This window comes from Cricetulus griseus, chromosome 3 (genome assembly GCF_003668045.3).
Source record: "Cricetulus griseus strain 17A/GY chromosome 3, alternate assembly CriGri-PICRH-1.0, whole genome shotgun sequence".
Classification (NCBI taxonomy): Eukaryota; Metazoa; Chordata; class Mammalia; order Rodentia; family Cricetidae; genus Cricetulus; species Cricetulus griseus.
Window position 1 is genome coordinate 50,482,498 of NC_048596.1, and position 21,490 is coordinate 50,503,987.

The following is a 21,490-nucleotide window of genomic DNA, read 5'->3' on the forward strand; positions in this document are numbered from 1 at the left end:
CCTGGAATTTACTGTTTCTCAGGCTAGCTTCAAATTTAGGGTAATCTTTATGCCTCTGAGTTCTGGGATTACAAAGGTATGGGCCACTACACAGGCCTCTGTCACAGACTTTAAATCATGTCTAGTTTGCTTATAATAATGAATACCGTATAAGAGCTGGGGAAATAGCTGCCAATCTATATTGATTAGGGAACTATGACAAGGGGACAGTTTGATTTTCTTGTTTTTTGTTGTTGTTGTTGTTGTTGTTTGTTTTGTTTTGTGTGTGTGTATGTTTGTTTGTTTGTTTTTTGTTTTGTTTTCCGAGACAGGGTTTCTCTGTGTAGCTTTGGAGCCTATCCTGGCACTCACTCTGGAGACCAGGCTGCCCTCGAACTCACAGAGATCCGCCTACCTCTGCCTCCCGAGTGCTGGGATTAAAGGAGTGCGCCACCAACGCCCAGTGACAGTTTGGTTTTCTAGAAGGCTAGCATGGAGGATCTGTATTTGTACCATAGGTGAACAACAGATCCTGTAGTCTGATCCCCAGGCAGTGGTGAGTCAGGGCCTTCTAGACCAGCTTCCGGACTTGGAGTCAGAGCTGCTACTTCCGAGTTCATTCACTGTGACCCTGCCAATAGCAAAGCCATTGGGTTTGCTATAAGGGGTTATCTTCCAAATTAATTAGTGATTTGATCCTAACTGAAGTTTGCTCATTGGTAGAGTTTTGTGATTCACTACCCATCCACCCTGTTTCAGTTTTGTTGTTCTTTAGAAGCCACCATGAAGAGTCTCATGACGAGGCTCAGGCAATGAACATGGTTTTGAGCTTAGTCTGTAGTTGGCAGGATTGGTTAGTAACCTGAGGACCTAAGATGGCTTGCTGTTCAGTGGTATCCCTGAGCAGTTCATCAGAAGGGGACATACAGGGAATATTGTCATTAGGGACCAAGACCGGCTCTTCAGCCCTCCAGGGCACTCTGCAGGCTTGACTCTTTCCCCCAGAGGCTGGGGGCCTTTTGTCAGTCAAAGCAGAGCAATCCCTTATCTGGGAGCTATAAAGTCTCCCTGAGGAGCTCATGGCTTCTCATTCCTGTACAAATCTGTCAGCGTCTGCCGTCTGAGAAACGGAAGTACATCATACATGAGAGAGTTCAGGGTGATCTGTCATGAAATCCAGCTTCCAGGTAGGTCCCTGGACCTATCCCCTGCTTCCTCTGTAGAGAACTCTATTGTTTGAGGCTTGTGACTTCAGTGAGACCCAGGAGAAGCTTCCTTAGGGACTGGCATCTTTCATGGTCTCCCCTTTGCCATCTGACTGGTTTTCCAGGTATGAATGACATTCTAACTCCCTTTGAACATCCCGCCTTGATTCAATTCCCTGGAATTGTAATTAATTGGAACTTAGTAGCTCTAGTCCTCCCCAGACATACACGCTCCCTCACCTGTCCACCTGATTTTCCAGTGTCATGTGTGGGAACGTGATTGTACAGGTGAGTGGCAGAATCTAGTTTGTTTTTTTTTTTTTTCCTTTCTTCTGGGATTTCTAATTTCTCCAGACCCTCATATACTTACCTACCTCAACACCTACCTCTCTTTCTAGAGTCTACAGCTAGATTTTTCTCTGGTGAATTGTTTCTCCCTTCTGCCTCTGCTATGTACTAGAATTAGAACTGCCCACCCCCACCCCACCCTTAGAGGTACTTATGCTTTCTGTTACTTGGGATAAAAATTTCAATAAAATTATTTTTGTTGTTGGCCAGGCACATGCCTTTACTCCCATGGATTGGGGGGCAGAGGCAGGCAGATCTCTGTGAGTTCAAGGCCAATCTGGTCTACAAAGCTACACAGAGAAATCCTTCCTCAAAAAAACCATAAAAAAAAAAATACTTTCGTTGTTGAAGTTTTTTTTCTTTTTTTCGAGACAGGGTTTCTCTGTGGCTTTGGAGCCTGTCCTGAAACTAGCTCTTGTAGACCAGGCTGCTCTTGAATTCACAGAGATCCAACCACCTCTGCCTCCCAAGTGCTGGGATTAAAGGCATGCGCCATCACCACTTGGCTGTTTGTAGTTTCTTTTGAGTTAGAGTCTCACATACCCCCAGGGTGGCCTTGAACTTACTGTATGGCTGACCTTGAACTTCTCATCCTTCTGCCTCTACCTTGGCTTATATGTGGGAGCCGCCACACCCAGCTTCAGTCAGCCTACCATTTAAATCACCTACATGGCAGCTGACTCCTTCTTAGTCAAACCTGGAAGGAGCCTTGAGAGCAAGTTAAGACTTATTCTGTCCTTCAGCTGGCATTTTGTTCATTCATTTTTGGAGACAGGGTCTCATGTATCCCATGTTAGCGTTGAGCCTGTTAGGAAACTTAGGATGAACTTGAGCACATGAAACCATGCTCAGTGTGTGTGGTGCTTGTAATCCAGTTGGGCTTTGTGTTTGCTGAGCAAGTACTCTACTGACTAAGCTACATTCCCCGCCTCTCAGCTAAGAATTGTTTAAATGTTAATTTTTTTTTTTTTTTTTTTTTGGTTTTTTGAGACAGGGTTTCTCTGTGTAGCTTTGGAGCCTGTCCTGGCACTCACTCTGGAGACCAGGCTGGCCTCGAACTCACAGAGATCCTCCTGCTTCTGCCTCCCGAGTGCTGGGATTAAAGGCGTGTGCCACCAACACCCGGGGGTTAAAAATATTTTCGAAGTGTGTGTGTGTGTGTTATGGGGGGGGTCTGGGTCTGGGTCTGGGTAGGTGCCTTTGGAGCCCAGAAGAGGTATTGGATCATCTGGAGCTTGAGTTATAGGTAATTGTGCTGCAACTAACCTTCTAAAATGACATTTTGTGCCTGACCTGATGACACAGACCTGTATCCTTAGCTACTTGTGAGGCTGAGGCAGGAAAATCAAAAGTTCAAGACCTTCTATGGCTACAGAGTGAGTTCAGATCTAGCCTGGGAAACTTAAGAGAGACCCTGTTTCAAATCAGCAACAAAACATTTTTTAAAAAAAGGAGGCTGTAGTCTGTGTTGGCGAGTGTGCCTAGAATGTGATTAACCCTGAGTTCAGCCCTTAGCGCTGGACAGAAGAGAAGAGTTAGGTGAAGCTGAAAACAATACTCATGCTTCCAATACCTGAGCCAGCTGCTTTTTGTTGCATTTCCTCAAAGCCTGTCAGGATGTTCATACACGGTTCCAAAAGCATGAAAAATCCGGGGGATAATGTTCCAGTCTTTAGTTTCCTGAGCTGGAGGGCCGAGGGGTGCAAAGGGAAGGAGAGAAGATGAGAAAGGTGAGGACAAGAAACAAGAATCCGGTAAATGGCCTAGTTCACAGAACACTTATCGGCATACATAATGACAGGCACTGCGATCCTTTTTGGTCAATGAAGGATCACTCATATGACAGTGGTCTTGCATTCCTGTAGCCTGGTGACGTTTACTTACTTACGCATGTGTGGCAATGCCTGTGTAAACAGAGCAACCGCACTGAAATTTGCCTAAAAGTACGACACGAAATTATGCAGTGTCATACTTGGTAAGAAATGCCTCTGTTCCTGGTTTAGCTTATTTACCACGGCATATTTCTTAGCATTCTTTTAGTCTTTTATTTCTACCTGAGAAACAAAATGAAAAACCAAGTTCACTGTCAAACAATATGACAGGTTATTTGGGCAGCAGCCTCAACCACTTCATGTTTACTGTGTCTTGATAGCATGAAAGAGAAGGGCTGGAAATGAATGATTTAGCGAGTTGTTCTTTAAGTGTCTGGTAGTGATCTGTGCTGAGCCATCGGGGAAACAGTGACAAACAAGCCTTCAGCTGCCCTGGGGACCTCCTGGCCCCAGCTAACACACGATCTTTGCAGATGTTTTAAAAAAAACACCTTGCCTGCCACACCTGCCTGGTGCCAGGGTTGCTGGGGACCCAGGCATCTATCTCCCGGGTGTAACCTCTGAGGCCGCAAGCAGCAATTAGCCACCACAAATGGAGTCTGATAAAGCACCACCTAGAAGTGGTGAAGGCAAATTCCAGACACGCAGGGCATCTATAACCAGTAGTCAAACTGGGAGGGACAGGAGATATGGGACCAGGTTATTTGGGGAGCTTGTTGAGCTGCCCTGCCCTGCCCTGCCCTGTTGCCCTGTTTCTTCAAGCTGCCATCTCCACAGCTGACCTCACTCACCTCTCAGACAGTTGTTACTTAGCAGCTGCCTCTGAGTCTAGGCACAGATGTCTGACGGGTGGCAGGGCAGGCACATGAGGACTCATACCCTGGCCTCCTTTCTTCAGGTCTCATGAGTCCCTTAAGTCACCCACATCTGTCCCTGTTGTATCCCACAAGTCCAGTGTGGCCCTACCTCTGCTGCTTTTCTTTAAGTCTATCTTAAAACTGTACCTTGTTTTAAATTTTAAAAAAAAGTGTGTGTGTGTGTGTGTGTGTGTGTGTGTGTGTGTGTGTGTGTGTGTGTACACAGTGGCAGACTTGGTGATGGCAGCGGCAGCAGCACTGAACTCAAAGCTCACAGTTTTATCTAGACTGGCCAGCCAATGAGCTGCTGGAGTCTTCCTGTCTCTGCCCTTCAAACGCTGGTGTTCCAGGATCACAAAGCCATGCTCAGCTTTTACACCAGTGTCAGGTCCTCATGCTTGCACAGCAAGTGCTACTGTCCACCAAGTCATCTCTCCGTGTCCCCCCAAACTGTTCCTTTCTATCCTTCATAGGCCTTTCCTTTCTCCAAACTCTGCTTTAAGTGAGCAGCTGCAGGCCCTGGAACAGAATCTTCCTTTCGGGTTTCCTGCTAGCATTCAGTCTTTGCCGAGAGACAGGGATGCCTGAGTCTTTGCATTGTCATCCCTCCACTGCACAGAGACACAGAAGGCTCAGAGGAGAAGGCAGAATAAGGGCTTGACTTCCCTCCCCCTTTATCTTCTAAATTAGTTGGTTTTCTAGTATCTGTGTAACAGTCAGCTGTCATTACTATAATGAAGAAACTGAGGCAATTAACTTACAAAGAGAAAAAGGCTTTATTGCTGATGGGACTGGAAATTACGTTCCAAGATTGCATGACACCTGTTTTGGACTCTGGTGATGATGGCACATTATGGTGGGAGCACAAGAAAGTGACCTCATGCCACGAACAGGAAGCCAGTAAGGTATTAAAGTAGTCTGTGAGGGCATGCTCCTAATACCCAAGAACTTACCAGGCCCACTTCAATGGCCCTGCTGCTTCCCGTAGAGCACCATCCTAGAGACCATGACTCTAGCACACGGTGGACACTCATCTAAACCATAGCAACCACCAAAGTCAGTTAATAAGGTGTCTTGTTTTTGAGGCAGGGTCTCAGACTCTCTGTGTAGCTGAGAATGACCCTGTGTTTCTGGTTGTCTTGCCTCTACCTCCTGGGTGCTGAGATTGCAGGCATGCACCACGTTCAGTTTTCAGTCTAAAAAATTATTATGAAGGGCATAGAGAGATAGCAGAACCATTGAGAACACTTGCTGTTCTTCCCAAAAAAACTGGTGTTTGGTTCTCAGCACCCATGTAGGCAGCTCATAACTAGCCTATAATGCCAGTCCCAGGGAATCTAATATCATATTCTGCCCTCTGTCATACAGTCACACACATGGGGTGGGGATGGGGCGGCAGACAGACAGATTTAACAGACAAATGTTAAAATCATTACACAGCCTGGCTTTTAGTATATTTCATGTGTTTCTGGAGCTCCAGGTATTAAATGTGCTGGTTCTCAGAGGGTCTCAACTTGTGTCTGGTGGCAGCAGTTCACTTTGTGCCTGAGTTCTTTTGACATGAACTCTCCACTAGAGGTCTAGAACAAGTTCATTCTATTCTATTCTATTCTCATTTAGAGGTACCATGTGCACATGTTATTTGTGTTGCTCAAAAACACTCCGTCTTTTCAGAGTGTGCAAGTAAAGCTTTTAATATGTAAGATGGTAGCCATACAAGTGTAAGGACTGAGTTCAAATTCTGAGCATCCTTGTGAATGCAGAGTGGGTGGGGCAGCCTGTTTATAATCCCAGTATCAGGAAGGCAAAGAGGCAGGAAATTCCTGAAGCAATCTGTCTAACTAGCAGAATTGACAAGTTCCTGGTTCAGAGAGAGACCCTGCTGATGGGGAATGTACTCCTGTGTATGTTCATCTTATTGATTATTGAATAAAGTACTGTTTGGCCAATGAGGCAGCAAGTTAGGCGGGACTAGGAGTCAAGGAGGAAATGTAGTAAAGAAGTGGTGATCTACACAGGAAGTGACATAGGAGGGAGACTCATAAACAAGGCAAGAAGGAAGTGGGCCCCTTCTCTCTTCACCATGTAATCCCGGGATGAGGACGCCAATGGAAGGCATCCTCTATAAGATAAGTCTTATAAAATATGTAGATTTATGATAATTACGACTGACGTAACAGATGAGAAATCCTAGTCAATGGCCAAGCAGCATTTGTACCTAATACAAGTCTCTGTGTTTTATTTGGGGCCCTAACTCGGCGGCCAGAACTCAGGCAGCTGGCGGAAAGCGCCCACATGGTGGTAGGGCTCGGGTGGCTTTTGGCGAAAAGATTTATCATAACATCCTGCCTCAATCTGCAAGATGGAGAGTAGTAATTACATAACATAAAGATACATAATGTTAGCGTGGCCTCCACATGTACCCATACATGTGTGCCCACACACATGTGAACATGCACATGTAACTCCTGGGCATCACATACACACAAAGAATTATTTTATCTTACCATTATTTGTTATTTTGAGTCAGCATCTTGCTGTGTAGCTCTGGTTTGATCACTACTCACTGTGTAGCCCAGGCTGGCATCAGGCTTGGGGCAGTCTGCCTGCTTATACACAAGACACCATGCTCAGTATTCTCTTTTAATTTCAAGAAGAAATAAGTTCAGACTCACTTCCTAAATGTATAGGTCTGGGGTTTTACTTAAAGAGGGGGGCATGGATGGATGGAAGTCTTTGTGCTTTCAGGCATGTGCTAGGGGAACCTGGAATGGTAAGCACACAAGGTTGTTCCTTCATGGGAAGGAATGAAAAACATGTTATCTTCCCAGAGGCTGGAGCAGCCATGACCATTGTGCTATCTGCTAAAGACTTTTCTGGCACTAGATCCTCTGCAGACCTTATCATAAATTTGTTTTTTTCAGTTAATCTATAGAACCTATCTTTATGGACTTTACAAAGAGTTTTGACATAGTCACATCTGAATGCATTTAGATTAATTTATTTCCCAAGGAGATTTACTTATGTATGCTTGGTTGTGCACACGGGATTGAGTTAATTATTACCAGAGTAGTTTTCACCAAATTGTACTATGCTTAAATATGCCTAAAACAAACAACTCAGGGTCAGATTCCTGAAGTTTGAACCAACACCAGCTACTGAGTAGTGTTGAGCCAAGCTGGCTTTTTGCCTCCCGTTGCCTGGCTTATCACTCTGTTGGCCATGAAGGTCGAAGATAACCCTGCCCACACACAGGCACTTAGATATATAGATTTTTGGGTCTAAATGGCTTCTCCTCTGCCCTAACTCTCCATTCGGAGGGCGGCATCATAAGTCCTTATCTGCATTTTTCTGTAACTCATGTTACTGAAGACAGCTTAAATTACTGCACTGTTCTCAGAGCAGACCTCACTAGGAGTATGAAACGGCTGTGGTAAAGTCTCTTGGGAGAGTTCCTCTGCATGCATGCTGCCAGCTCAGCACACAGGGACATTTTGCTTTCAAATTTTAGGAATTGATTTTGTGAAGTTCTCAGAGAAAAAGCCAGACCTGAGTTAAAGAATCTGTAAGGATGAGTGGCTGACAACATTTAGACTGTGGAGAGTTAGAATGTTGTTCATCCTGGACTTGATTCCCTCAGGGCCCATGGTAGCTGTTCCTGTGTCTGACCTAAGATCCTTGTGACTGTCATGTGAAACATTTGTGGACATGTTAACAGACTCTTGGCTTCTGCCAACCGAAACCTAAGAATGTCATTGATAATGTCTATAAAATTCGTAGCAGAGTTTTCCTTGCTTGGCTATAACTTACCTGATGTGTCCAGTACTGTGTTTAGAAAATACCTTGATTAGGTGGACATGGTGGCTCACACCTTTAATCCCAGCACTTGTGAGGCAGAGGCAGGCAGATCTCTGTGAATTCAAGACCAGCCTGGTCTACATGAATTCTAGGACAGCAAGAATTACCTAGTGAGACCCTGTCTTGGGAAAAACCAAAACCAAAACAAAACAGATGCCTTGATTTGTACCATTCTCTTTTGCCATGACTTTGCCATTCTCTTTTTGCTGTTTTGTTATTATAAAATTTCACGTGACCAGCCATATTAGATACTCTGTGAAAGTTACTCTGTGAAAGCTGAATCCAGGTATCAGGTCATGGACACTCTGTGGCTCAGAATAGATTATCTCTTCTTCCTTTTGAGGTGGCAGTTGTGTTTTGTATCCTCAGTTTGTCTTTGGAGATGAACTCAGGGCTTTGACCATGCTAAGCACACTCTACCACTGCGCTGCACCTCCAACCTGAGATTGCTTTCAAATTTTAATATAGGGCCAGCAAGATGCCCCAGTGGGTGAAGGTGCTTGCTGCTAAGCCTGATGATCTGAATTTGATCCCCAGGACCCGCATGGTAGCAGAGAATTACTCTTGAGAGTTGTCCTCTGACAGTCACATGCATGCTGTAGGACGGTGCCCGCACACATATACACGTGCAAGATAAATAAGCGCAAATTTTAATTTAATGTTTTTTTGTTTTTGTTTTTGTTTTTGTTTTTGCAAGACAGGGTTTCTCTGTGGCTTTGGAGGCTGACCTGGAACTAGCTCTTGTAGACCAGGCTGGTCTCAAACTCACAGAGATCCACCTGCCTCTGCTTCCCAAGTGCTGAGATTAAAGGCGTGCGCCACCAACGCCCGGCAATGTTATTAATTTTAAAAAGTTTTATTCATTTTATTTTATGTGTATGAATGCTTTGCCTGCATGGTATTTACATGGTATGTATGTGTACCATGTAAATACCTGGTGTCCAAGGAGGACAGAAGAGGGCATTGGATGCGGGCGGTGGGAATTGAACCCAGGTCCTCTGCAAAGGCAACAAATGCTTTTGCCCCACTGAGCTATTTCCCCAGCCCCTAATATAATTTTATAATTATGTAAAACAAATAGAGTCATGCCACATACAAAAATAAGGTCCACTTAAAGGATTCTGGAGTCTCTTCTCTCTACACGACTCTACTTAAACCACCTATGTTTATGAGGATGTGCATAGCGACACTTCCAAATTTGCCTTTTGTCTTCTTCCTTTCTAGACAAACACTTGTTTCTGAGTGCATCTCCCCCACTTTCTCAGTCATGTTTTTCCCTTTAACAAGGTGCCCCGAGGTTCACTTTGTATTTATTCGTAGAGGTCTTCCTTGTTCCTTCCATGGTTCAGAGCAGTTTCTTGTGTGATGTGCTGGTTATATCCACTCTCTTATTCTGGATATTTGGCTTCCTCCCAGGCCTTGACTGTCACAGAGAGCTTCAGTAAATAACCTTGTCCCAGGACTTTCTGTATTGTTTGCCATGGATCTTTAGGATAGGTTCCTGGAAGTGGGGTGTGGGTCAAAGGGCAAACTAAGCATTGCCAAGTTCTTTTCCATAGGATGGCACCACCTCCCACGAGTGGTGTGTGACCATGTTGGCTTTCTCATAGTCTAAACAAGAGAGCATTTTGTTAAATCTTTGAATTTTGGCCCATCTGATCAGTGAGAAATAGTTCCCCAGGGCAATTTACATTTCTTTTACTATAAGCAATGTTGAGTGTCTTCTCACACAGTTCAGAGGCATTTGCCTTTTTCTTTAACTATTGGTATTTTTAGTGCATTTTCCAACCAGTCACTGACCTTTTAGACTATAGTAGAAGCCCCTTGTATACTAATATTAATATATATGTATGCTGAATGCATAAATTTTTGTCTACAATGTAATTTGAACTTTTAGTCAGTTGTGTACTTTTGCTCATTTATTTATACAAATTTTAAAGATTTATTTTTATTTTCATGTGTGTATATTGTGTGTCTGAGTGTATGCCACATGTGTGTAGGTGTCCTTGGCAGCCAGGGAGGGTGTCAGATTCCCTGGAGTTGGAATTATGAATGGTTGTGAGCCACCAGATGTGGGTCCTGGGAAGCAAACTTCAACCCTCTGGAGGCTCAACAAGCACCCTTAACCACTGAACCATCTGTCTATCCCCTATTTATTTATTTATTTGTATTTATTTTTCCTTGGGTTTTTCGAGACAGGGTTTCTCTGTGGCTTTGGAGGCTATCCTGGAACTAGCTCTTACAGACCAGACTGGTCTCGAACTCACAGAAATCTGCCTGCTTCTGCCTCCCGAATGCTGGGATCAAAGGTGTGTGCCACTACCGCCCAGCCTATCCCCTATTTATATAAATTTTATTTAATTACTTGGTTTGGGCCACACAGAATCCAGTGTGTATCTTTCTCCTCATGGCTTCTGGATGTTGTATGAGAATTGGGAAAGTCTGCCCTACTCCTAAATTATAGGAGACTTCATATTACTCTTTATAGTATTCATAGTTTTACTTTTGGGGGAAGGTTCTTATGGACCCCAGGTTGCCCTCCTGCAACTCACTATGTATCTGAGGATGACCTTGAAGTCCCAATCTTCCTCCTATCTCCACGCTGTGAGTGCTGGGATCACAAGTGGGTGCCACATGCTTGGTTTATGTGGTGCTGGGGATCCAGCCCAGGGCTTCCTGCATGCTGGGGAAGCAGTCTAGCAACTGAGCCATCTCTTGCCCTAGTTTCAGTTTACATCTGAATCTCAGTTCCTTCAGGAGGATCTTGGTCAGCAGCATGAAGAAGATGTCTAGGTATTTCTGAGTCCGCATGGCCTCCTCTTAGCCCATTGTCACCTACTGATCCCCATTCTTCCCTTGGGATGCTGTTTTCTTCATGCCTCCCTTCTCCACTGACAGTAGGGCTGCTGTCTTGAGTTTAAACTCTTGTTTCCCAGAGGAATAAATTCCTGTCCTTCACCTCTGCCTAGGTCCTGGTAAGGTAAGCACAGTCAATCTAGGACAGCATAGCACCAGGCAGAGCATCTGTAGAGCAGGTAGAGGGTGGGTCTAGCTTTGGGGCAAGGGAAGGCTCTACCTGTCAACAGTTCTTTGTGCCAGGCATAGAGATCAAGCTTTGGAGACAAATAGTCTTGAGAAGGAGACCTTGTTTAGTGAGACTGGGTCTCCCTGTGTACTCTGGGCTGGCCTGGTACTTGCTGAGTAGCCAAGGCTGGCCTTGAACTCACGTCAGTCCTCCTGACTTAACCCCTCAAATGCTGGGATTCAAAGTGTCCTCTCCCAGGAAATCTTGCTTGTCCAAATCCATACTAATACCATACTTAGCACAGAGAATTTCTGGAAACTCACCTTCAGAGTCAGGGAAGAGGACTGTCTGGGTAGAGTTGGGCAAGAACAAACATTAAAAGTTTTACAATGACTAATGGTTGCCCTTGAAGGATCATTTCTCCCTAAGAACATAGAACCAACATCTATCCCGTCCATCCACTCATAAGTACATCCTTAATAAATAATCCAGTCCACTGAAAGCAGAAAGCTTGTGCTTTGTGGAGAGGATAATCAAGACACTGCCCAGCCCTTAGCCTGGGTGTGTGTGGTGGAGAATGTGCACCACAGCTCTGTGCTCTGAGAACTGGAGCACTGCAGATGCCTTATGAACAGAGGGCCCAGCCTTGCCTTCTAAGTCAGGCTCAGTGCACCTGTGTGACTCAGGGGTCTCGGTCCTCAGCTCTGCTGGTAAGGAATGAATGCAAGTTCTAGGACAAGGAGAGGCCTGAGAAGCTGACTACCAGGACAATCTTCAATTATGTATTGAATTATTGTTTCTTTTTTGTTTGTTTGTTTTGAGACAGGGTTTCTCTGTTTTCTTTGGATGCTGTCCTGGAACTTGCTCAGTAGACCAGGCTGGCCTTGAACTCACAGAGAATTATCCTTTCTTTTTTCTTCCTTCCTTCCTTCCTTCCTTCCTTCCTTTCTTTCTTTCTTTCTTTCTTTTGGTTTTTCGAGACAGGGTTTCTCTGTGTAGCTTTGGAGCCTATCCTGGCACTCGCTCTGGAGAGCAGGCTGGCCTCGTACTCACAGAGATCCGCCTGCCTCTGCCTCCCGAGTGCTGGGATTAAAGGCGTGCGCCACCAACACCTGGCTATAATTTCTTAAATTAACAATAATACCGAGTGTGGTGGTGCACGCCTATAATCCTAAGACCCGTGAGGATGTCAAATTTGAAAGAGGCTACATTGAAGGACTGTGTCTAAAAAAACAGGACTGGCAATGTGGCTCAGTGAGCAAACTTACTCGATGTATAAATCTTGATGATCTGAGTTGGATCATCAAGTTGGATGTATAAATCTTGACTTACTTGATGATCTGAGTTGGAGCCCCATGCGGTGGAATGATTCCTGGAAGTTGTCAAAAAAAAAAAAAAACTTTCTGGAAGTCTGACAACTTAGGACACCAGGGTGAATTTGTTGGAGTGGTTTTTGATGGATTGGCATTGGACCCATTGATTTTTTTGTTTGTTTGTTTTGTTTTTGTTTTTTGAGACAGAGTTTTCTCTGTGGCTTTTGGAGGCTGTCCTGGAACTAGCTCTTGTAGACTAGGCTGGTCTCAAATTCACAGAGATCCACCTGCCTCTGCTTCCCAAGTGCTGGGATTAAAGGCGTGCACCACCAACGCCCTGGGGACCCGTTGATTTTTAATAAGCCAGTCTGCCTGTAGCAAGGGCTGTGCACATGGGAGACAAGCTTTGGGAGGGTAGCAGGTTCTAATTATTCCCTGTAATGGTATACCTTAAAGATCTAGAGCAGGGCAGGACACAGGAATTAGCACTTCCTCACTCCTGTCTCCACCTGCATGACATAATTCCTATTCTTTCCATCTCCCCAAGCCACTGTGAGGATGATGTAGGTGAGGTATACCATGTGACCTAAGTGTCCTCAATGTATTATTATTGTTCATGGGACTACACTTTAGATATCTACTTTTATTTTATGTGCATAAGTATTTTGCCTGCATGTATATAATATGCATCACATGTGTGCAGTGCTGGCAGAGGTCAGAAGAGGACATCAGATCTCCGAGAACTCGAGTTATGGATAGTTGTGAGCCACCAGAGAGATCGCTCAGTGACCTAGGTTTTGTAGCCACTGCTTTACCACCAAAGGACTATTCATAGCTCAGCAGCTCCAACACAGGCACCGTACTTGGCTCTTCATTTCATAGACTCAAATACAGTTTAACAGTCAGAAGTGCAGAATGGACTGGTGGCCTAGGTTTGTACTCCTGCTACTCAGGAGGCTGAGAAAAGAAGATCCCAAGTTCAAGGTCTGCCTGGAAGACAGAGTGAGTTTGAAGCCAGCCTAGGCAAATCAGTGAGACCCTGGCTCAAAATAAAAAGTAAAAAGCAGGGCTAGGGCTGTAGCTCAGTGGTAGAGCACTTGCCTCACACGCACGAAGCCTTAGGTTCAGTTCCTGGTACTGGGAGAAAAAAGAGGTAAAGTGGTGGGTGCTGAGGAGGTGGCTATCTGTAAAGTGCTTGCCTTGCAAGCATGAAGACCCGAGTTTGGTTCTCAGAACCCAGGTGAAAAAGCTGGCCATGGTTGTTGTGGAATATTTTAACTAGGCACCTCTGGGAGCATGTCTTTCTCTTAGATTGTGCATAAACCCAGCTTGTCTGGCATTCTCCTTGCCTTGTCCCCACATTGGTCTCAGCTGGGTCCAGGAGGAGGCTGGGTGTGTCGGCACTCCCCTGGATCATTCTCTCACTGCCCTGGAGTGAGGAAGATGTGGCTTGGCAGGGGAAGTAGATCTGTGAGGAGGAGATGGCCTTGCCTTCTGTCAGCCTGGTCTTCCTTTAACTTCTGACAGGCTGAATCTGAGGCTTTCCACCATCTCTGTCTCTTAACTCCTTTGCTAACAGAGAGCTGACACTTCCTGTAGACTGGGTCAGGCAATTGGAACACTCCACCCCCAGCAGAGGCACTTCCCGGGCATCAGGATCCACACCTGCCATTCTCCTAGGTCTAACACCAAAAACTTCAGGTTCCAGCCAATGGCAAATCTAATGCAAATAGGGTGGAATGGGGATGCTGTTAATATTCAGGCATCTGTACTGGCCTGTCCTTGGAATTCTGACAGGATATGGCCTATCCTTGGAGTTCTGACAGGATACGCCCTCAGCTGCAGCCACTAAGTACCACCTGTGCACATTCACTATTTTCTCTTTTAAAAGGGCCTTGCCCACCTCCTCTCTCCTTCTCCCCCTCCCCCTCCCCCTTCCCTTCTCCTTCTCTCCCTGTCTCTCTGCCTCTCTTTCCTCTCTCCTAGTGCTCCAGTCTCCGAAGGCCAGTCTCCCCCCTCCCATTTCCTCCTTTTTACAATTCTTTTCCCTTAATAAACTCTTGAACTCTGCTGCACAGTGTCTTTCTCTTGAGCCACTTTTTTTTTTTTTTTAATTACAACAGACGAAATGGTTAGTAATAGGGACATGAGTGGGACGATGCTAGCAATTCTAACTTTGTCTTCTGCCTTGGTGACTGTTCCCCTCCCAGAGATGTTGCCTCTGCTTTCCCTGTACTTCAACTCTATAGTCCCTATCAATCCTGGCCACACCTCTTTTTCCAGTTTCCCATCCTGTCTGGTGAGTGGACTACATCTCTGTATGTATTGGGGAGCCAAAGGTCACCCCTAGCTCTCCCTGTGAGTCCCTAACAGGGAACTGGGTACCTATAAGGTGACTCAGAGTGGACACAATGAACTCAGATGACACTAAGCTTAGGAAACCACTTCTCAGAGCCTGTAGAAGACATCAGGATTGAGACTAGAACTCACAATGCCACCGAAAACCTCTGTATCGTCAAGTAACAATTGTTCCAAGTTACAACTGTGCTGGGTATGATGGTGCACACCTTTAATCCAGAGGCCGGCTAAACTCTGAGTTCCAGGCCAGCCTGGGCTACATAATGAGTTCCAGAGCAGCCAGGGCTACATAGAAACATCCTGTCTCAAAAACAACAAAAACAAAACAAAAACCCAAACCAAAACCAAAACAACCCCCTCCCAAAAAAATCCCACCCAAAACAAAAACAAAACAAAAACAGCCCTTTGAATTACAATTAGACACATATGTTCTTTTCTTTTCTTTCTTTCTTTTTTTTTTTTTTGGTTTTTTGAGACAGGGTTTCTCTGTGACTTTGGAGGCTGTCCTGGAACTAGCTCTTGTAGACCAGGCTGGTCTCGAACTCACAGAGATCCACCTGCCTCTGCCTCCTGAGTGCTGGGATTAAAGGCGTGCGCCACCAACGCCTGGCTTTGACACATATGTTCTTTTATTTATTTATTTTGTTATTTTGAGACAGGTTTTTGTTTATTTGTTTGTTTTGTTTTTTTCTGTGTTGTCCTAGCTGACCTGGAACTCTCTGTAGACCAGGCTGGCCTTGAACTAAGAGATTCATCTCCCTCTGCTTCCCAAGTGCTGGAATTAAAGGTGTGGGGCACCACGTCCAGCTAAGCACATAAATTCTAGCTCAAGTGATTTTGAAGTGAGATGGAAAGTCAGGAAAAATTCTAGGGCTGTAGGAAAGGAAAGGGCCACCACCTCAGAGTCTGATTGACACTTCTCAGGAGCTGAGAAACAGGCATTGCAACATAGCATCAGTTGTGAAAGTTATGGGCACAATGCTACGTCTAGGTCGTATACATATTTCCTATGTTAAGGCCTCAGCTGGGGCCTCACTTTCCCCCACACTCCCAGACATATTTTGAGGGTCTCCAACATGATGATCCACTTTGTTTACAGTGAAGAGATCCTGGCTTCCTATATCCCAGGGACCTAGAGTGTTACCTTATCAATTGAAATGCTGTCTGTGCCCCTCAGGGCCACCTTGTGGTCTCATTCAGTTCTAAAAACCCTTTCAAGAGAAGAGATTTAGAACCCACCCAAATGCTATACTTGGCTGCTATAAACATAGTGAAGCTGTGTCTCTTAGAAGCCACACCCACAACTAAGCCTCACCCACAACCTGTGCTGTGTCTTTTCTAGATCTTCTCTCTTAACACTTGTGTTTTAAAACATATATTTAAGAAGTCTTTTTATGCCGAGTGTTGGTGGCACAAGCCTTTAATCCAGCACTCGGGAGGCAGAGGCAGGAGGATCTCTGTTCCAGACCAGCCTGGTCTACAGAGTGAGTTCCAGGACAGCCACAGAGAAACCCTGTCTGGGGTGGAGTGGAATCTCTTTTAATAAACACTCACTCTGCTTTATACTGGCTTGTCCTGAAATTCTTTTCTACTATGAGCCAAGAATCTTGAGTCTCCAGTGTGGAGTTTTCTGAGAAGAGCCCTTGGAGTTGCTGCAGGTGACAGACCCCCCAGAGGAATGAGGTCAAGGGAGTGGGGTTTCCAGAGGAAGTGAAACTTTGACTTCCTCACCAGCAGGGACACAGACCAGCTGGCTGGAGCCCACGCTATAGTCATCTCAGCCCTGAAGGTCAAGTTCTCCAGCGTGGGGTGGGGGAGTCACAGAATCGACACTCAGGTGCCGAAGAGGGTCCTGCTCCTTCCTTCTGTCTCATGAAGTCTAGAAGTCATCCCCAACGACACCCAGGAATGGGTAGAAGGACAGAAGGCAGGGGGAAAGGTGCATGGGGGTGGGGATAAAGGAAAGGGAAGAAGAAAAATACTTTCCTCATACAACGTGCCGCCTTTGCTGTGTTGCTGTTTTCTATTAGTATTGAGCAATAACCCTGAATCAGGGCCAAGGCTCAGCTGTGCCTCCAAACCAATCTGCAGCAAGAAAACAGTGCAAAGAAAGATGTTATTCAGGCCCCCAAAATGGCCTTCTCTCTGCCCATTCTCCCCCTCCCTCAAATTCTTCCCACCCACAGGAACCATCTCTTTCTGTCCTGTCCCGTGATGGGTGTAGGGGGAAGTAGGAGAACTGCCTTCCAACTTTCCTCCAAGCCAGCTGGCTGCCCACTGTGGGTCATAGTGCACCAAGAGATGCCCTCCCCGGGGAATGATCTGGACACCAAACAGCAGTCCCAGATGGTTGTTATTTGCTACCACACAGGGGAACAGAGGGTTTTTCCTCTTGCTTACACTGTACAGTGGTACTCAGAGGCTTTTGTTTGGGGATGGCTTTTTGGGAGTTGATGAGGGGCTCTGACAAGATATGGGGCTGCTTGTTCCTTCAGGGACAGTAACTTAGTTTTCAAACTATAGTTTTCAAGAGTCGAGTTTTTAGGTGCGGAGGAGCTGGCTTAGTAAGTGCTTTCTGTGAAGCTTGAGGACCTGAGTTAGATCAACAGCCACATAAAAAGTTGGGTGTGGTGGGGTGGTGCACGTCTGTAACCCCAGAGTTTGAGAGGTGGAGATGGAGGATCCCATGGACTTTCTGGGCAGCCAGCCTTAGCCAGTTGGTATGCTCCAGGTCCAGGGAGACCCAGTCTCAAAAAACAAAATAAAATAAAAGGCAGAGGGCTGGGCATAGTGGCGCATGCCTTTAATTCCAGCATTTGAGTAACAGAGGAAGGCTGATCTCTGTGAGTTCCAGGCCAGCCTGGTCTATCTAGAATCCCAGGCCAATCAAGGTCACTAGTGAGAACCTGACTTTAAAAGTGTGTGTGTGTGTGTGTGTGTGTGTGTGTGTGTGTGTGTGTGTGTGTTCACACATACAAAAATGCAAACATACCCACCTACCCCACAGGCAGGCAGGCAGGCACACATACACACACAAGCCAGTCAATGTGTTTATGTTTGACTTGGCCAGTTGCTTGAATGAGCAGTCATTTGCACTATGGATAGGACTACTTTCTCCAAAGAGAGTAAAATAGAAAACTGAGGTGGTGGTACATGCCTATAACCCTAGCATTTGGGAGGCCTAGTCAGGAGGATCATGAGTTTGGGACCAGACTAAGTGGTTCAAGGCCAGCCTGAACTACCTAGTGAGACCTTACCTCAAAACAAACAGCAAACAAAACCTCAACAGTGAAAATAAGTGCAAATAAAAAAAGAGTTGAAGGTTTGAATACATGTCTCTCTAGACTCTAGAAAATATACATAAACAATCACCCTGTTCTTTACTTTTCTCATTGCTATGACAAAATCCTTAGCAAAAGCAACCCGAGGAAAGGAGGGTCATTTGGCTTTTAGTTTAAGAGGACACAGACAGCATGGCAGAGTTCATGTGTAGCTGGGATCCCTCACCTCTGGACAGACCAGTGGGTCCCTAGCACCACAGCACCTTCCACACTATACTAGCCCAGGAGCCTTTTAAGTAAAGAAATCTTCAGATGACTGCTGTCCCCACTGCCATCTGATGCCAACTTCTAGGTACTGTCAGTAGAAGTATCCTGTTGAAATTGGTGTTGCACGCCACCAGATTTTTTGAGTGGTTTATTACACGTAAGAATACTGGACCACCACTGAAAGTGATTTTAGGAAGTTACTGAGTGAACATTGCCTGGGGAAAACAAATAGAGCTCCAACAATAGGCCAAAGAAACTGCTCTATCTGTCCTGGTTATTTTTTGTCACCTTGATACAGCTAGAGTCATTTGGATAGAGGGAACCTCAATTGAGAAAATGTCTGCATCCCACTGGCCTGAAGACAAGCTTTTTCTTGGTTTATGATTGATATGAGAGGATCCAGCCCACTGTGAGCAGTATAATCCCTGAGCAGGTGGTCCTTGAGGGTATAAAAAAGCAGGCTGACCAAGACATTGGGAGCTAGCCAGTAAGCAGTATTCCTCCTTTGTCTTTGTTTCCGTTCCTGCCTCCAGATTCCTGCCTCGCGTTCCTGCTCTGACTTCCCTCATGACAGACTGTACAGTGTGAGTCAAATTGCTTTTGGTCTTGGAGTTTTATTCTAGCAATAGCAGCATAACTAAGATGCTACTCAAGTCTAGCTTTGTGGATCAGTCAGTTTAATTAAGGTTACTTGCAGGAGTTTGGGTGAGAGGCTACTTTACAGGGGCACGGGCAACTTGCAAGTGGATATACCATTGAAGAAAAATGTCTTGCTACCCCAGTAACTGCTAATACATTCTCAGGGAGGGACAGAATATTGTTAAGTCATACCATTAACTGTCTATAAATCCTTGAGGGCTTGGCCTTATGAACCCCTCTCTCATTCATGATGGAAAGTTAATGGGTCCCATCTTGTTTAGGCTCCTGTGTGTGATCCAGCTGCTGAGAGCTCAAGAGAGCAATTGGCCATACCTTTTCCAGAAGGAGAGCAGTATTCTTTTTTTGGGGGGGGGGTTAAGACAGGGTTTCTCTGTATTGTTTTGGAGGCTGTCCTGGAACTCTCACTGTAGACCAGGCTGGCCTCAAACTCACAGAGATCCGCCTGCCTCTGCCTCCTGAGTGCTGGGATTAAAGGCATGAGCCATTAACGCCTGGCAGGAGGGCAGCATTCTAAAGCAGTTTTCACTCACACCAGTCTGCATAAGGTAAGAGGTCCTTGTGCACAGATACACACTGGAGAAGCCAGGAAAGTTAAGCACACAGGCTTGTCTCGTCAAAGGAAGGAAATGTTTACCTGACTTCCTCCAGGAATGCTGGGAAAGGAGGTAGGTTACAACCTGGTGATCTTTTGTTATCTGTAGGATCAGGCTTTACCTGAATCCCCCAGAATATTATATTTGTTTATCCCAGATTTCCCCCTCATAAATCTTGAGAGTTGCTTCTTAGTACATAAACCCATCCTTATGGGAGATGTCACATGACCTTTACAGCCTAAGTAACTTCAGTGTTATGTTAGGGCCAGACCAATCCCGACTCCTACAGGCATTGTTTACCTCAGTCATACTCCCTAGACCCTTGAGCACTATTTCTAAGTCAACAGAACTCATCTTTATGGAATAAGCCATATATACTTTGTAAAGAGTTTCAATGTAAATATATCTTAAGCATTGTTGTACATAGGGGACTGAATTAATTACCACCAGGAAACTGTTATGATAAATCTTTCCGCCAAAAGCCGCCGAGCCCCACTGCCACATGTGCGCTTTATGCCAGCTGCCTGCCCAAGTTAGGCCCAAATGAATACACAGAAACTTGTATTAGGTTCAAAGCTGCTTGGCCAATGACTAGGATTCCTCATCTGTTAGCTCAGTCTTAACTATCATAAACCTATATATTTTATAAGACTTATCTTATCGGACGCCTTATTGGCGTCCCTCCTTGCCGGTGGATCACATTGTGCTGCTGGAGGAGCAAGGGGAAAAGGGACCCTTCCTGTTTCTCCTTCACTTAAATATGAGTCTCCTTGCTATGTCACTTCCTGCCTGGATCACCACTTCTCTACTACATTTCCCAGAATCCTCTTTGACTCCTAGTCCTGTCTAACTTGCTGTCTCATTGGCCAAACAGTATTTTATTTAACAATCAATAAGATAAACATACACAGTACATTCCCCATCAGGAAACTTTTTTCCAAAGTTGTTATGTGCTTAAATATGGCTAAAATAAACTGCCTGGTGTCAGACTCCAGAAGTTTGGCCCAGCATCAGTTAACTAATTCGTGTTGAACTGAGTTTCATTCTTACCTCACCCTGGTCCTTTTCCTAGTGATGTTGCAGGGACCCACACACAGGCACAGGGACTAAATTCCTTTTGTTGCCAAATACAGATTGAAAATCAGTTCTTCATACCAATCTCTGCCCCTCTCAGCTCTGGGCAGCTGTGGCAGGTGCTTTGCATTGGCTCACCCAAAGTCTGTTTTCTACAAATCCTGGGTGGCCAGATAGTTTCTAATTTTCTCCAGGAAGATCTCACAGTTTATAATCTTCTTTGGTCCATGTGAGGCTAGGACAGCTGTTGAATTTTTAGAAGGAAAAAAGTCTTTCTTTATTGATAAGGTGTGTCACTTTCCCTAGGAGACATGAACAAACATTTATTCACCCCAGATGGGGCACAGATGACAGTATTGATTTCACCAGTGTCCAACATGGCAAACCCATGAGTTTATTGGACTTACTTATAAAGCCTGAGCAAGGGTTTATAGGAACATGGATGACTCCAAGGCAGATACATTACTGAAAAGCCCACCTCAGCACAAAATGAGAATTCATGAAAACTGCATCCCTAGAGCTCCCTGAACCTCTTGCAGACAGTTCAGCAAGCCTGGGATCTCCACTTCCCAGTAAGCTCCTGTGTATATGACTCCCAGGAAAGGCCTTGCCTGTCTTGTAAGTTTCAGGAGCATACTGAGACTTGTAAAATGTCTATTCCTCCAGCCTGGTAAGTTTCATTTCATTAAGCTCTGAGTTTTAAGGATCCTTTCTCTATGATGGAGTGTCCCGACCTGCAGGGCATCAACCTGAGGCAAGAGAGTCAGGGATAGGGAATGGGGACAAGAGACGCAGAAAGAATGACCACAAGACAGAATTCTGATCAAGTGGCAAACTTTA